The sequence below is a fragment of the Rana temporaria genome, chromosome 4 (assembly GCF_905171775.1).
Source record: "Rana temporaria chromosome 4, aRanTem1.1, whole genome shotgun sequence".
NCBI classification, from domain to species: Eukaryota; Metazoa; Chordata; class Amphibia; order Anura; family Ranidae; genus Rana; species Rana temporaria.
Genome location: NC_053492.1, coordinates 62,060,394 through 62,074,853, shown reverse-complemented (window position 1 = coordinate 62,074,853; position 14,460 = coordinate 62,060,394). Strand labels below are relative to the sequence as shown.

General features: G+C 44.3%; 1 protein-coding gene across 1 annotated transcript in view; it reads right to left on the bottom strand.

The window, feature by feature from the left end:
* Positions 1 to 14,460, bottom strand: part of LOC120936258 (protein kinase C theta type-like) — a 187,328-nt gene that overhangs the window by 144,172 nt on the left and 28,696 nt on the right. The gene's annotated exons all lie outside the window — the stretch shown is intronic.

Sequence of the window (14,460 nt, the reverse complement as noted above, 5' to 3'; positions counted from 1 at the left end):
AGTCAGAAAGCACAGAGGGGGTATCTGACTTCTGGAAGTGTTTAAATACAGATTTTATGGCAGGATATTCACCACACAGGAGGTCAGCATTACATCTTAACTACCCATGTGATATCCAGAAAACATGATCTGTTGGAGAAAAACCTAGACCGGTTCAGGAATGCTACCTTAGATCCTTCCAGAAGACATATCTTAATTTAAAACTACACTAAGAAATTAAAATATGACATTGAGATTTTTTTTTTTTTTTTTTTTAAATGGCCGACACTAAACTGGCTGATTTATAATTTTCTATTAGTGACAATCTACTGTATGCTAAATATCATATCTTTTTCATTACAGCTTCTTACAGAAAATGCAAAAGTTCGTGGGAGGGCAGTTTATAGACTACGAGAACACCGATTCTTCAGATCAATTGACTGGAAGAAGCTGGAGGAAGGAAAGGTCACCCCACCATTGTGGATGCCAGAAGTAAGTCCATTGGAAGTGCAATTATTAAAATGTGTGCACATACAAGGAGATCATTTCATAGGGATCTGCATTCAGTCAGTAGGAATTGCAGAATTATAAACTGCTTAACAAAAAAAAAACACAATCATCTGTACATTTTCTATATTGCACTTGCACCCCACTGCTATTACCAAAATATCAGTTATAATGGTAACATTAGGTAGTGTAGTGTTATATATGACAATGCATCTCCTGGTTGGTATGTCCTGTATTGAATGATAGGTCTGATTTATGTATTTTCTTGTTGCAGTGCCCAGAAATAGACACAAATGAGCGAATAGGAGTGAAGAAACTGATTCACTGCAGAGGAAAGAAAGAGAAGAAAATTGGAAATGCAGAACAGAGATTGTTTGATGGCTTCAGCTTCATAAGCAGGAAATGGAAAAAAGAAGCTGAACAGGAAATAAAAGAATGAATTCGGCTGACTTTTAAGAAATACTCACTAATCAAAGAGTCCTGTACTGTCTTCAGCCGGGCCAGTCCTTTGCTGGTCTTTGGATCCCCGGCGTTACCATCTAGACTTAGGGAGCCAGTGTAATATAGGGCAATTTGGGTTGTATAGGGCTGGATAGGCTGGTATAGGGCAGTTTGGGTTGTATAGGGCAAATTGGGGTGGTATGGGGCAGGTTAGGGTAATATAGAGCAGGTTGGGGTGTTATAGGGCAGGTTAGGGTAATATAGGGCAGTTTGGGGTGGTATAGGGCAGGTTAGGGTGCTTTATGGCATATATGTGGTGGTATAGGGCAGGCTGGGGTGATATGGGGCAGGTTAGGGTTATAAAGGTCAGTTTGGGGTAGTATAGGGCAGGTAATTTGGTATAGGGCAGGTCGGGGTGGTATGGGGCAGGTTAGGGTAATATAGGACAATTTGTGGTTGTATAGGGCAGATTGGGGTGATATAGGGCAGGTTGGGGTGCTATAGGGCAGGATGGAGTGGTATAGGGCAGGTTAGGGTGGTATAAAACAGGTTGGGGTGGTATAGGGCAGGTTAGGGTGCTTTATGGCATATATGTGGTGGTATAGGGCAGGCTGGGGTGATATAGGGCAGGTTAGGGTTATAAAGGTCAGTTTGGGGTAGTATAGGGCAGGTAATTTGGTATAGGGCAGGTCGGGGTGGTATGGGGCAGATAAGGGTAATATAGGACAATTTGTGGTGGTATAGGGCAGATTGGGGTGATATAGGGCAGTTTGGGGTGATGTAGGGCAGGCTTGGTGGTATAGGGCAGGCTGGGGTGGTATAGGGCAGGCTGGGGTGGTATAGGGCAGGTAAGGGTGGTATAGGGCAGGTAAGGGTGGTATAGAACAGGTTGGGGTGGTATAGGGCAGGTTATTTGGTATAGGGCAGGTCGGGGTGGTATGGGGCAGGTTAGGGTAATATAGGACAATTTGTGGTGGTATAGGGCAGATTGGGGTGCTATAGGGCAGGATGGAGTGGTATAGGGCAGGTTAGGGTGGTATAAAACAGGTTGGGGTGGTATAGGGCAGGTTAGGGTGCTTTATGGCATATATGTGGTGGTATAGGGCAGGCTGGGGTGATATAGGGCAGGTTAGGGTTATAAAGGTCAGTTTGGGGTAGTATAGGGCAGGTAATTTGGTATAGGGCAGGTCGGGGTGGTATGGGGCAGATAAGGGTAATATAGGACAATTTGTGGTGGTATAGGGCAGATTGGGGTGATATAGGGCAGTTTGGGGTGATGTAGGGCAGGCTTGGTGGTATAGGGCAGGCTGGGGTGGTATAGGGCAGGTAAGGGTGGTATAGAACAGGTTGGGGTGGTATAGGGCAGGTAATTTGGTATAGGGCAGGTCGGGGTGGTATGGGGCAGATAAGGGTAATATAGGACAATTTGTGGTGGTATAGGGCAGATTGGGGTGATATAGGGCAGGTTGGGGTGATGTAGGGCAGGCTTGATGGTATAGGGCAGGCTGGGGTGGTATAGGGCAGGTAAGGGTGGTATAGAACAGGTTGGGGTGGTATAGGGCAGGTTAGGGTAATCTTACTTAGAAAAAGGATGACTAGCATCCAGTAGGGTAGCTTAGTGTAGTTAGTGTAGGTCCTGCCCTAGAAGAGTCTACCTTGCCGTGGTGGGCAGGCTTGGAATCTCTTGGTCAAAAGTGTATCAGCGAATGGGCGAGAGGATCACTAGATCTTCACTTCTGGCCAATTGATTTTACCAAAGGACTCTTGGTTTATTCAGAGTATTTATAGTTGGAAAAATAAAAAAATGTGTATAGGTCCATAATTATATTTTCACAAACACACAATACAAATTTGGTATATTTACATTTGAATTGCTTCCTCTTTTATTTAATCCTTTCATGACCGGGGCTCATAACCACTTGGATGCACCGGCCACATTTGCAAGGCTGGAAGGGGCTCTATGGATACTTCTTCCTCTTCTGGTGTGTGTAGGGATGTGTAATAGATGTTTATGTATTAACATGTGTCCTAACAATGTATACAGTATATGTATGTACTGACAAGCCCCTTATGTGACAATAGTGACAACAATGTCCTCTCAATGGAGACATCAGGGGTCTTCTAGCTTCACCAAAAGAACAGGATATACGATTAAATCCTGTAATGAAACATTCCCATTTACTAGGAAAAGATATCAAGTTCTCTGGGAATTTTATATAAATGTTTAATAAATGTTATATCCCTACACATTCTCCTCACAAAATATCTAGGGAATTCTTTCCTGTTATCCAGGGCTAGAGGACCTGCTTTATTCAGAAAAGGTGTTTTTCTGCCCTCACAATCTATACTTAAGTATTAAAGGAACACTAAAGAAAATTTTTATTTTTTTAAAACAACAAACATGTTATAATTACCTCCACTGTGCTGCTCGTTTTGCACAGAGTGGCCCCCGAACCTGGTCTTCTGGGGTCACTCGGCGGCTGTCTCGACTCCCCCCAGCAAGAACTTTCCACCTCCATGCAAGCTCTCTCGCATGGTGGATAGCTCTACCCTACCCTGCCCCTACCCTGACCTTTCAGCACATGCCCTTCTCTATGTATATGTGTATATATACTTATAAGTTTCACTGTGAGGGAGCACTGCAGACCACGAGGCTCTGAAGAAAGGGGTATGCCCCCGAAACGCATCAGCCCTAACATCAAGTGTAGACTCAAGCGACTATCGGGTTCTGCTGGTGTTGCTGGATTTCTGCTGTGCTGTCTTTTAAGGCTTGATTTTAAACTCAAATTGTGAGTATAATGATTGATTTTAATATTTTAATAAAATTTAGTCAAACGGTATCACACTAGGTCGGTGCGCCCTCCATTCTTTTCTCCTTTTTCTTAGCTCTATGAATTCCCACGATTCTGAGGAGGGCTGCAAGACTCTGGAAGATACTTTTTAATTGGATTACACCACCCCATAGTAAAAAATACCGGAGCGCAGGAGATTTTTCTTTACGGGCAGGAAAAGCAACGTCCAAGGCCTAGGGTAGCACTTTGCAGGGGGGCAGCATGAAAAGAGTCCCGCCAGCTTTTGTTACACTTTTAGTGCAGCTCCAGTTTTATGAGGTGGACAAAGACAAATCGGTCTGGCGCCCCCATACTGCTGCCGGTATGATAGGGATGGTGCGGACACAAGGGACACTGACATGGCCACCTATGCCTGTCAGGTAGGTAGTAGGACTCTCCTGCAATCTATGCTTGTGACAGTTGTACATATTAGGGAATCTTAATTTTATTTCTGTGGATTGCTGATGAGAAAAACAGATGTATTTATTTGTTCCTGCCCCCAATCCTTCCTTTGCTCACTGCCTGGACCACATACCTTCATCACTGTGCTATATGTTTTCTGCTGCACCACTGGCATGGTTATATCCTCTTAGTCCTCCATAAATTTAGCAGTGCCACCTCGTTGGTGCCATCTCATCAGTGCCGCCTTATCAGTGCCACCTTATCAGTGCCCATCAGTGAAACTATAAGCAACACTTTTTTTTTCTCCATTTCGGATAGACTAGGGGATGATTATATCCCCTGTTAATTTTGTTTTTGCCATCCGTTCATTTCTCTTTATTTCATGCCCCATAGCCAAACAGGAAGTGAGAGGAAATCTCTGCAGATTAAGGGAAATCCCCCCCCCCCAAGGCCCTCAGAAGTAGGGTCCCCACTGAAAAATTTCAGGGCAGCACTTAAACAGGAAGGGGTGTACCTTGACAGGAAGGGGTGGATCATATTTAAATTAGGGGTTGCATGAGTTTAGTCAGGCCTAGAACAGCACAAAACCTAAATACATCACTGGTTTGGGGGGTATGTAGGTGCCCAGATATTTCAGGGCTGTTGTCGTCCACTTGAATTGAAAGCTCGTCTGGAGCTGTGTGAGCAGGGGCTGTTCAATGCCTACTCCCATCGTCTCAGATTTGTTGAAGTTGATCTTCAAATTCGACAAGGTGCCGTATCTTTGGAATTCGTGGAGGAGGTTCGGCAAAGTAATCGAGGGGTTAAGGTGCGAGAACAACATGTCGTCCACGTGCTCGGAAACCTGCTGGGTGTCTCCAATCATCACCCCCCCTACGCCCCGGCTTAACCTGACAGTGCACAAGAATGGCTCCAATGACAGGGCAAAGAGAAGTGGCGACAGGGGGCAGCCCTGCCTCGTTCCGTTCCTGATCGCGAAAGGCTCGGAAAGAAGCCCGTTAGCTCTAACTTGAGCCATAGGCTCAGAGTACAGTGTATTTATCCGGTTGAACATGGAGTCCCCGAGCCCCACATATCTCAGGACAGAAGCCATAAATTCCCAATTGACCCTGTCGAAAGCCTTCTCCGCGTCAGTCCCCAGGAGTACGCAGGGGGTGGTTTTATTAACCACTTGTAAGAGGTTCAAGACTTTGATCGTGTTGTCTCTGGCCTCATGGGTGGGTGCGAATCCAACCTGGTCGAGATGTATCACAGTAGGGAGGTATTCTTGGATTCTATTGGCCAGGACTTTCTTAAAGATTTTTAGGTCAGTGTTAAGCAGCGAAATTGGCCTGTAATTGCTGCAAGAGGCGGGGTCTTTTCCCTCCTTGGGTATCACCATTATGTGTGCCGAGAGCGTATCGCAAGGAAATGTTCTGTCCTGTCCAAATGCATTAAAGAATTTGTGCATATGTATACCAAGAAATGACAGTAGGGTCTTGTAGTATGAGATAGTAAAGCCATCTGGGCCTGGAGAATTCCCCGGTTTGATGGAACCTATCGCGCTCTGGATCTCCTCCAGTGTGAGGGGCTCGTCTAGCAGCCTGCTTACTTCCGTGGATAACTTAGGCACGTGGGAGTTGATTAGGTATTCCTCCATCTGGGTCTGGGAGGGGGAGTCCTTCTGAAGATTATACAAAGATGTATAGTATACTTGGAATTCACTCGCTATATTTTCGGGAAGGGAAACTTTCTGACCGAATGATGATATTATGTGTGGGATATAATTTGCCAGCATTTGCTCCCTAAGGGATTTGGCCAGTAGCTTACCGCATTTGTTGCCAGATTCGTAGGATATTTTCCGACATACCTTTTTGTGTGCTTTGGCTTTAAAGTGCATTAGGTCCGCTATTTTTCCATGCAGGAGTAGGAGTTCCGTCTCTAGGGAGGGGGTATGGGTGTGTTTGTGTTGGGCTTCCACCCTGTTTAAGTTATTGAGTAGAGAGGTCAGCTGAGCGGAGTGCCGTATTTTAATGCGGACCCATGTTTTATAAGTATACCACGGATTACCAACTTGTGTGCTTCCCACACAATGCCTGTGTTGCTGTCTTTCGTGTCGTTAGGCTGGAAGTAGGGTTGTCCCGATACCACTTTTTTAGGACCGAGTACAAGTACCAATACTTTTTTTTCAAGTACTCGCCGATACCGAATACCGATACTTTTTTTTAAAAGTGTCCCCAAATGCAGCCATGTCTCCCACAAATGCAGCCATGTCCCCCCACAAATGCAGCCATGTCCCCCACATATGCAGCCATTGCCCCCACATATGCAGCCATGTCCCCCACATATGCAGCCATGTCCCCTCACATATGCAGCCATGCCCCCCACATATGCAGCCATGTCCCCCACATATGCAGCCATGTCCCCCCACATATGCAGCCATGTCCCCCCACATATGCAGCCATGTCCCCCATATATGCAGTCATGTCCCCCCACAGATGCAGCCATGTCCCCCACAGATGCAGCCATGTCCCCCACAGATGCAGCCATGTCCCCCCATAGATGCAGCCATGTCCCCCCACAGAGGCAGCCAGTCATGTCCCCCATAGATGCAGCCATGTCCCCCCATAGATGCAGGCAGCCATGTCCCCCCCATAGATGCAGCCATGTCCCCCATACCTAGATGCCGCCGCCGCATAGTTAATACGTGCGGGGAACATTACAGCTTTCCTTTGAATAGCTGTAGTGTTCCCCGCCATGCCGCGTATAGACACTCCCCCTTGCTCGGGATTGGACAGATCACCCGTCCAATCCTGAGCAAGGGGGAGTGTCTATACACGGCGGGGAACACTACAGCTATTCAAATGAAAGCTGTAATGTTACCCGCACGTATTAACTATGCGGCGGCGGCGGCGGCATTGCGGTATGCAGCGTTGCGGCGGCGGGGGGGTGCTGAGTATCGGATCTGGCATCGGGGGCATTTGCAGGAGTACAAGTACTCCCACAAATGCTCAGTATCGGTCCCGATACCGATACTGGTATCGGGACAACCCTAGCTGGAAGCAATAACCAAGTTCCCTAGTCACGTCATTGAGCACCTCCTTGTCTTGTAGGAGGCTTTCATTTAACCTCCAGGTTCTCGTCTTGGAGGTGAGGTAATTGGTTAATGCATAGGACAGTATGATCGGGGCATAGTCTGACCATGTAATGAGACCGATTGAGGTCTCAAGGACAGCTTGTAGTTGGGTGTGGGGGATGAGAAAGTAGTCGATTCTGGAGTATTGGTTATGGGGCGAAGAGAAAAAAGTATAATCCTTTTCAGAGGGGTGGAGAAGGCGTCAAGCATCTATTAATTGTGCTTTGTGTAGGGATCAAGCAATTTGTTTCCAGGAGCTAGGGGGCAGTAGATTAATATTATGTCACACTTAGATAAAACAGTGGGCCCAACTGAGACAACATCTTCCAGGGGGGCACACAAGGATGACAATAAAAAGAATGAATATTTTACATAGCTGCACAGTTTTTTTTTTGTATCTACTGGAGCCCCCTGATTGCACAATTCTCTGGAAAAGGTATCCAGCCCATACCACACAATCCCTGGGCTAGGGTAAAATGGCAACCTACATATATTTCCAGCATATTCCAAGTTACTCACCTCACTGGGAAAGTTATACTCCAGACCAAGATGTATAATACAAGCCACCGCAAATATGAACAATACGGGGAATCAGTGGAGGTTCATCTATAGAGGGCGCTGGAGCGCCGCCCCCTCTGGCTCTCGCACCGCCACTGATTACAATAACATAGATTCATGCATTGCAGAAGTGTGGAAGTGCCTATCAGAGCCAGCGGCGATTTCCGAGTACTGCCCTCAGCCTTCCGGATGCTTATCCAGGGGACGTATGGGGGGTGCGTTCCTTGGATAAGACTGATTGGCTGAAGCGTCATCGAGGGCGGAAGAAGACATCAAGGGACATGGAAGGAGGATGGCTGACTCCCAGAAAGGGGGAGGGGCATTTTACAGGGCACATCGGCGACAATGGGCACAGTGGCGAAAATTAAAGGGCACAGTAACATCAATGGGCACAGTGGCAACAATGGGTACAGTGGTGACAATTAAAGGGAACAGTGGGGACAATTGGATAGTGGCATCAATGGGCACAGTGGCGACAATGGGCACAGTGGCGACAATTAAAGGGCACAGTGAAGACAATTAAAGGGCACAGTGGTGACAATTGGCACAGTGGCGTCAATTGATGGGCACAGTGGCTGCGTTTGATGGCATGGCACAGTGGCTGCGTTTGATGGCATGGCACAGTGGTGAAAATTGATGGCATGGCACAGTGACTGTGTTTGATGGCATGGCACAGTGGTGACAATTGATGGCACAGTGGCTGCGTTTGATGGCATGCAGAGTGGCTGAGTTTGATGGCATAGCACAGTGGCTGCGTTTGATGGCATGGCACAGTGGTGTGAATTGATGGCACAGTGGTTGTGTTTGATGGCATGGCACAGTGACTGCATTTGATGGCATGGCACAGTGGTGACAATTGATGGCACAGTGGCTGGATTTGATGGGCACAGTGAGGCTGCAATTTTTGCAAATTTTGAGCACCAGCCGCCACTGCAGGGGATGTTTACCTGAACCCCGTAATGTCTCCCAGATCCAGTTTTTTTTTTTACTGCATACAATGCAAGGCCACTGAGTGGACTCTGAACTTCCTTCATAACATACACTATGATGGGTCATTGTATACTAGAAAAAGATTGTAAAACTTTGGGCTTATTCACACAGGCACTCAGCCCCCTGTAGCATGAAGTGACATTTGTTCACTTTTTCTACTGGCACCCCATATAAAATGAATGGACATGCATTGGATATACAGGCTCACCAGCAAAGCCGAGTTTAATAGATGGATAGACCCAGATAGATAGGCACTGCACCTGTCTCTGCGCACCTCAAACTGCAAATGAGTCCAGCACACAGCTCTGAATTAGGTCAGAAAAATAGACAAATGGCTCTTCCTGCTGTATGGGGATGAATGTCCATGTAAATGATCCTTTGAATAAAGAATACCTTTAAGAAACAAGGAAAACTATTTGTTGTTTCGACTCCCTGCCTTAACCACTTCATTACTAAGCCTGTTTTTCAGATTCAGTGTTTACGAGACTAAAACAGTTTTTTTTGCTAGAATATTACTTAAAACCCCCAAACATTATATATATATTTTTTTCTAACACCCTAGAGAATAAAATGGCAGTCATTGCAATACTTTTTGTCACACCGTATTTGCGCAGCGGTATTACAAGCGCACTTTTTTTGGAAAAAATTCACTTTTTTAAATTAAAAAATAACACAACAATAAATTTGGCCCAATTTTTTTATATATTGTGAAAGATAATGTTACGCCGAGTAAAATGATACCCAACATGTCATGCTTAAAAATTGCGCCCGCTCGTGGCATGGCGTCAAACTTTTACCCTTAAAAATCTTGATAGGCGACGTTTAAAAAATTCTACAGGTTGCATTTTTTGAGTTACGGAGTAGGCCTAAGGCTAAAATTATTGCTCTCGCTCTAACGATCGCGGCGATACCTCACTTGTGTGGTTTGAATACCGTTTTCATATGTCGGCGCTACTCGCGTATACGTTCGCTTCTACGCGCGAGCTCGTCGGGACGGGGCGCTTTAAAAAAAATTTTTTTTGCTTTTCGCATTTATTTTTACTTATTTTACAATTTTTAACAGTGAAATAAAAAAAAAAAAAATTATCACTTTTATTCCTATTACAAGGAATGTAAACATCCCTTGTAATAGAAAAAAGCATGACAGGTCCTCTTAAATATGAGATCTGGGGTCAAAAAGACCTCAGATCTCATATTTGGGCTTAAATGCAAAAAAAAAAAAAAAAAATTTGGAAATGTCATTTTTTCAAATGACAAAAAAAAAAAATGTCTCTTTAAGAGGCTGGGCGGGACTGACGTTTTGACGGGACTGAGATTTTTCCTTCAGTCTCGTCCCCGCTCAGCTGCCGGATGGTCGCGATCCCCTCCGCCGCTACCGACGGCTCCGGTAAGCGGCGGAGGGCGCGGGACAGCGGCGGGAGGGGGGGGGGGCCCTCTCCCGCCACCGATAACGGCGATCTCGCGGCGAATCCGCCGCGGAGACTGCCGTTATCGTGTACAGGACCGTCGGCACTAAAGATGGATACCTCAGTTGTGACAGCAGCTGCTGCCGTTACTGAGATATCCATCTTTAAAAACAGGACGTATTTTGACAATGGGCTGGAATTAAGGACAACCTTAGAACTACCTCACTAAGAGCATTCCGCCTGGTAAATTTCCCTTCTCCTAACTTCCATGATCCTCATTGGGTGGCCCTGAAAGGCCCTACAGAGCCTTAGCAAGAAAAATGTCTCAGCCAGGTCCTCTCTTTCTACTGTGCATGTTCCCAGGAGCCTTCCTTATTCATTACTACGAATGATTCCTACTCCAAGCTATGACACTATGGTAAAAAAAATAATGCTATACAGTATATCATACAGTCAGTGACTAGAATTAACACAGCAATTTACGGTTTCCTGAGTTTCCATAACATACAGTGCCTTGAAAAAGTATTCATACTCCTTGAAATTCTCCACATTTTGTCATGTTACAACCAAAACAATTTTGTCCATTCTTCTTTGCAAAATAGCTCAAGCTCTGTGAGATTGGATGGAGAGCATCTGTGAATAGCAATTTTCAAGTCTTGCCACGTACAGATTCCCTATAGGATTTAGGTCTGGACTTTGACTGGGCCATTCTAACACATAAATATACTTTGTTCTAAATCATTCCATTATAGCTCTGGCTGTATGTTTAGGGTCGTTGTCCTGCTGGAATGTGAACCTCTGGCCCAGTCTCAGGTCTTTTGCAGACTCTAAGGCCCCCTTACACACGATCGGTTAAACCGATGAGAACGGTCTGATGAACCGTTTTCATCGGACCAAACCGGTGTGTGTGGACGCCATCGGTTATTTATCCATCGGTTAAAAAAAAGGGAACTTGTTTTAAATTTAACCGATGGATACCTAACTGATAGAAAAAAAACAATCGTTAGTAGGCACGACCATCGGTTAAAAATCCACGCATGCTCAGAATCAAGTCGACGTATGCTTGGAAGCATTGAACATAATTTTTTTAAGCACGTCCTTGTGTTTTACGTCACCGCATTCAGACACGATCATTTTTTTTTAACTGATAGTGTGTAGGCATGACTGACCATCAGTCAGCTTCATCGGTTAACCGATGAAAACGGTCCATCAGACCGTTCTCATTGGTTTAACTGATCGTGTATACGCGGCCTAACAGGTTTTCTTCTAAGATTTTCCTGTATTTGGCTCCATCCATCTTCCCATCAACTCTGACCAGCTTCCCTGTCCCTGCTGCAGAAAAGCATCCCTTCATAATGCTGTCACCACCATGTTTCACAGTGGGAATGGTGTGTTCAGCGTGATGTGCAGTGTTAGTTTTCTGCCACACATACCGTTTTGCTTTTAGGCCAAAAAGACCTGACAAGAGAACCTTCTTCCACAAGCTTGCTGTGTCCCCTACATGGCTTATCACAAACTGCAAACGGGACTTCTTATGGCTTTCTTCTTGCCATTCTTCCATAAAGGCCAGATTTCTGGAGTGCACGACTAATAGTTGTCCTGTGGAAAGATTCTCCCACCCAAGTTGTGGATCTCTGCAGCTGCTCCAGAGTTACCGTGGGCCTCTTGCCTGCTTCTCTGATTAATGCTCCCCTTTCCCGGAGGAAGGCCATGTCTTGGTAGGTTTGCAGTTGTGCCTTACTCTTTCCATTTTCGGATGATGGATTGAACAGTGCTCCTTGAGATGTTCAAAGCTTGGGATATATTTTTAATACACCTAACCCTGCTTTAAACTTCTCCACAACTTTATCTCTGACATATCTGATATGTTCTTTGGCCTTCATGATAATGTTTGTTCACTAAGGTTTTATAACAAACCTCTGAGGGCTTCACAGAACGGCACTATTTATACTGAAATTAAATAACACAGAGGGAAATGATTTACTAATTAGGTAACTTCTGAAGGCAATTGGTTCCACTAGATTTTAGTAAGGGGTATCAGAGTTAATGGGTCTGAATACAAATTCACGCCACACTTTTCCAATATTTACTTGTAAAAAATGTTGTAAAGCCATTTATCATTTTTCTTACACTTCACAATTGTGTGTCACTTTGTGTTGGTCTATCAGATAAAATCCCAATAAAAGACGTTTACATTTTTTTAATACATGACAAAATGTGAAAAATTTCAATGGGTATGAATACGTTTTCAAGGCACTGTATCTCCAATTATATGGCATAGTGCAGATCACTGACTAGACTTGAAAATTATTTTTTTTGCTGAAATGACTGTTTACAGGGTATAGAGACATAATAGTTAACTGATTTCTTTTAAAAATGATTAAAATTAGATAAAAATCAATCATATAATGTACCTACAGTTTAGTTTTGTTTTTGCATGCTGTTTCCTGTCTCTCTGCTGTACAGAGTCACAGAGCCAATAGAGGGCAGTGATGGTTTGTAAAACGAAAGTGATTGGTGCTGAGGGGTTTTAGCAACACAGTAATCACACCTCCTTGATTAGTGACCACAGAGAGAAAGCTCCCAGTACTGTGGTGACCAGGAAACAGACAACCAGGAAGTGTGGAGATCAGAAAAGGATTACAGCAACTTAAGAGCGAAAACGAACAATGAGGACATGAAAAAAGCACTGCGTTAAGCTAAAGAAAGCTATTAAGATAAAAAAAAAAAAAATTCCTTTACAAACCCTTTGAGTCTGTGGCTCTCCCCCAACTGTGTCTGTCTGCCCCACTTTGGCACTATACATCCATTATATTATGCTATAACCAAGTAAGTATTTGGCCTTTTGCAGAGCAGAGTAGGGACCAGGGAAGGATTACCTTGATGCAGGTGGCCAGCTTAAATACTGCAAAACATGCAAACCAAGGATCCCTGTTTTTATGCAACATAGATGTAACATACTGAACCAGTATGAAGAACAGTACAGCTTTCTACAAAACAAAAAGGTATCGACTCCTTTCCAGCTTATTTTTTGACAGTGGGGGGCATGCAAAACATTCATTTATGCCCCTAGGCCTACTGTGTATCCAGAAATGCTGGTTACAGCACAGATAAAGCTTACTAATAGAAGGCCAATTATTCCAATCTGAACAACTGTTTCAGTCTTCATTGGAGCAGTGTATGGAAGTCATAGCTTGTATGGTGTATGGCTTTCCAACCAAATTAAAAGTACAATCCAATATGTTATGATTCTATGGATCTAAATTGTATGTCCAGACAAAATGGAGTTTGTTTTTAATAGATTGGGGGAGCATAATAACCTGTGGATGGAATTGATAGATGTGTGTAAATAGCTGCAGACATAGTGTGTCCAGCCACAATCACTGCAGGTAATCGCTGCCTGTGTGAACAGTCACTGATAAGATAAAGCCGCCAACAGCTTGTCATTGCAATGTAAGGACTCAGCAGCTCTTCGCATACATCTGTCAATTCAAGCTAGAGCAATCCACCGATTTTTGTGTGTCCAAGCAGTGGAGCTGCACACAAAATACAAGAGAAGAAAGGAAACAACAATCAACACACTGTATAGATTGTTTTCCATTGATGAGTTTGGCCAGAAGAGGGCAGTACAATACAGAACCAGGACCCAGCACAAAGATCTACAGCAACCTAGATGAATAAGTCACGTTCTGCATTGCACCTGGGTCCTATATATATATCCTTTTGGGATAGAAGTCCATTTATGTAAAGCACAATGGAAGTCTCCTTTGCTTATTACTGTAATGCAGTCAGGCTATATAAACAGTCACAGATATGGAAGTCTGCATGCACTACAGTATGTATACTTTCTAGAGAACACTGCGAACATCCAGATACGTTTATTGTATTTCAGATTAGCCATTGGATGTCTCTGCTGCAATAAAAAGCTTGCACAATTGTTAGCATTTCATATTTGATTTTAATTTCACTTTAACCCTCAAAAATAAGATGAAAAAAATACCCACATCTACTACAATTTATGTAGCCTGACTGCATTACAGTATAAAAGAAGGCTTCAATCACGCTTTCATTTTACAAATAGAAATGTAGCCAATTTTCATCACCCCGACATTCAACCTATTAAACACATAAAACTTTCCAAGGTTCGTACAACCTAATAACTGTTTTGTAGTAATGAGCAGTCGTTTGGACCAGCGCCCCCTAGTGCCATGGAACAGAATAACGTTGTTTT